The 3,511-nt window shown below is 42.4% G+C and overlaps 1 non-coding gene across 1 annotated transcript; it reads right to left on the reverse strand.

Moving 5' to 3' along the window:
* Window positions 1-2,947: 2,947 nt before the first annotated feature.
* Window positions 2,948-3,030, reverse strand: TRNAL-UAA (transfer RNA leucine (anticodon UAA)). The gene has a single exon. It is a non-coding gene; the product is annotated as a tRNA-Leu (tRNA).
* Between the last annotated feature and the right edge of the window lie 481 nt (window positions 3,031-3,511).

Here is a 3,511-nt window from a genome sequence, read left to right on the forward strand (position 1 = left end):
CAACTATAGACCTATCTCGTTATTGAATGTGGACCTGAAAATATATGCCAAAATTCTAGCCTCTGGCTTTGCTCCTTCCTGGTTTAATCCACCATGACCAAGTCGGTTTCATACCGGGATGCCAGGCCTCTGACAACACCAGGAGAGCCATAGACCTTATTAACTCCATTCATAGACAGAAGCTCCCTTCTCTTATCCTAGCCCTAGACGCTGAAAAAGTGTTCGATCGCATAGCATGGCCTTTTATTTTTGAAGTCCTCCGAAAAATGGGATTCTCTGGTAAATTCTATGATAGAGTTTCAGCAATCTATCACTCTCCGACAGCAAGGGTATATGTTAACACTGTTACCTCCACTAGCTTCAGAATCACTAATGGCACCAGACAAGGCTGCCCTCTTTCGCCCTTGATATTTGCTCTAGTTATGGAGCCCCGGGCTGCATGGATTCGCTGTAATACTCACATATCAGGTGTCTCAACAGGTCACTCTGAACACAAAATAGCATTATATGCGGATGATGTCCTAATCTCCCTTTCTGACCCCACCCGATCTCTACAACCTCTCCTCTCCGAGACAGAGTTATACTCCCAATACTTGAGTAATAAAATCAACACCAATAAAACTGAAGTTCTAGATTTTTATATCCCTGCTTCATCTAAACATGCTCTGGAAGCTTCATTCCCCTTAACATGGCATAAACAGAAAATTAAATACCTGGGCATTTATGTAACCCACTGGCATCATCAATTATTTCAGGCCAACTATCCCTATATTTTGGACCACATTAAATCATACGTTCACTTGTGGTCTGGGTACTTTATTTCTTGGATAGGTAGGATAAACTCCTTAGATAAACGTACTTCCCCAGCTATTATATTTATTCCAAACTTTACCAATCTATATTTCTCCTTATGTCTTCAAATTTTTGCAATTCCAATCTTCCCAATATATATGGGCTCAAAAACGTCCCGGATTAAATTGAAATTGCTTCAGCGTCCCTCCCAAGGTGGTGGGCTCGGTATTCCCAATTTTCGAAAATACTTTTACGCGGCACAGCTCTCGCAATGTGTGCAGTGGTACGCTTCTGATGCAGGGAAGTTCTGGGTTAACATTGAGGCTGAGGAGCTGGGCTTATCAATGCTCTTGTGGCTCCCCAGGACTTGCCGTCCTTGGACTGTGGCCCTTATTCTGAGTTGATCGCAGCAGCAAATTTGTTAGCAATTGGGCAAAACCATGTGCACTGCAGGGGGGCAGATATAACATTTGCAGAGAGAGTTAGATTTGGGTGGGTTGTTTTGTTTCTGTGCAGGGTAAATACTGGCTGCTTTATTTTTACACTGCAATTTAGATTTCAGTTTGAATATACCCCACCCAAATCTAACTCTCTCTGCACATGTTATATCTGCCCCCCCTGCAGTGCACATGGTTTTGCCCAATTGCTAACAAATTTGCTGCTGCGATCAACTCAGAATGAGTGCCTGTGTCCTCCCATCCTATAGTTTCTCGCTCATTAGCCATCTGGGATTTTACTAACAGGCGGTTTAAACTGTCTGCGGGCTCATCTCCCCTTATCCCACTATTTCATAATCCTGACTTCCTTCCCGGTATGTGTAAGTCATCTTTCAATCTCTGTAAGGCAGGGAACATTTTATATTTAAATGATATTACTCTTAATGACATCTCTCAATTTTTGAATATTCAGGAACAAGTAGCAATCCCTGCTAGGGAATTATTCCGGTTTTTACAAATACGCCACTTTCATTTGAAGATTAATTCCATATTGACAAGAAGGCCTTTGTCTTCCTTTGAATCTCTTTGCTGTGGGCGATCTTCAACCAGAGGACTTATCTCTAAGATATATACATTGTTTATTGAAGATAAATCCCCTGCACGGGATTCCCATGAGTTGGCATGGGAAAAGGATTTGGGAACCAATTTAGATTCTGAGGAATGGTCAGAAATATGGGATAATGCTGCTTCTAGTTCTATCTGCATCAAAATTAAAGAAAATACTTATAAGTTTTTATACCAGTGGTACTATGTACCTTCCAGGTTGAAAGCCATGTTTCCGGACACCTCGGTTAGGTGTTGGAGAGGTTGCTCAGAAGAAGGCACCTTCTTGCATATATGGTGGACCTGTCCTCAGATCTCTGCAATATGGCAAGAGGTCATCACCCTCCTCTCGCACCTATTAGGGATTCCCATCTCTTCTGACCCTAGATTTTTCCTTCTTCCTCTTAACCTTCCCACCCTCTCCAGACACCAAAATAAACTACTGTGACATATCTCCGCTGCCAAGACATGTCAGATAGCTATAGATTGGAAAAAACCTATTCCATCACCCATGCAGTCAATTCTGTCACGGATTTGGTATGTTCATAAAATGGAGTATATGACCAGTATAATTAACCATTCCTCTAAATCATTTGATAAAGTCTGGGGCCCCTGGCTGACCACTCAGAATGCCCCATCCCCGTTTCGTAGCTGATTTTCTTACCTGGTTTCACTGCTGTAACCTCTACCCGCGGTCCTTCCCAATTGCTCTACTCCTTTCTCTTTCCTACAAATCTTCTTTCTAATCCATTCTCCAATTTCGATTCTCTTTGATCTCTTTTTGTTAGTGTCTTTGAGAAGTCACACATTGCTCTCTCTCTTCCGTGCAAAATTGGGTCACATTTACAGTATGTTATTGTATGTTTATAGTAGATGCATCAGATTCAGCCTACATTTCGATGTTCAACTGTTTTTGCTATTTGTATGATGTATATTTATGTGATCTGCTTAATAAAAAGTTAATTAAAGAAAAGCCAGGTTCTTTGGAAAAAATGGATAGAAAATATTTTTTTAACAATGTATTTTAAGTTAAGGATTTTCACCCAATTTTGAGAGTTATCCCTAATTGCCGAAATCTTCATCGTACGTATTTAGTTAGCTGAAATTAAAATGCACACCAGAAGTGGGCATCGAACCCACGCGGATCTGTATCCATTGAAACTTAAGTCCAACGCCTTAACCACTCACCCATCCTGGTGTGATTTTCGTGTAAAATACTATTGCAAAGCATATGTATCTTTTAATGTACATGGGCAATTATTCAGCAAACTTTATACTACTTTGACTGTAAATTATTACAAAAGTCAGGTAATTGTTGTTTTTTTTAAAAGCATGATACTGATTTGGGGCGTGGCTTGGACGCCATACTGGAGAGAGGCACCCTAAGTGAGCTCCATGCACCGGGAGCTATAAAACTTATTTGCAGGCTTCCTAACCTTCCCCTCCCCCTCCGTGCACCTGTCCAAGTGGGTGCTGAGGGCCTCCTGACCTCCGGGAATGAGCTGCAGAGTCGGGGGCACTGCTATCTGTGTCCCTGCGGATTGCGGCCTTCCCATGGATGCCAGACCGGGGACTCGGTTCTGAGCTGGAGAGCTCTTGTTCGCTGCAGCAGAGGAGGCGGGGTGTCTGATGATCCTTACAGCAGTGGGGGGAGACCTGTACCTGCATACAGCGGCGTA

The sequence above is a fragment of the Pseudophryne corroboree genome, chromosome 4, assembly GCF_028390025.1.
Source record: "Pseudophryne corroboree isolate aPseCor3 chromosome 4, aPseCor3.hap2, whole genome shotgun sequence".
NCBI classification, from domain to species: domain Eukaryota; kingdom Metazoa; phylum Chordata; class Amphibia; order Anura; family Myobatrachidae; genus Pseudophryne; species Pseudophryne corroboree.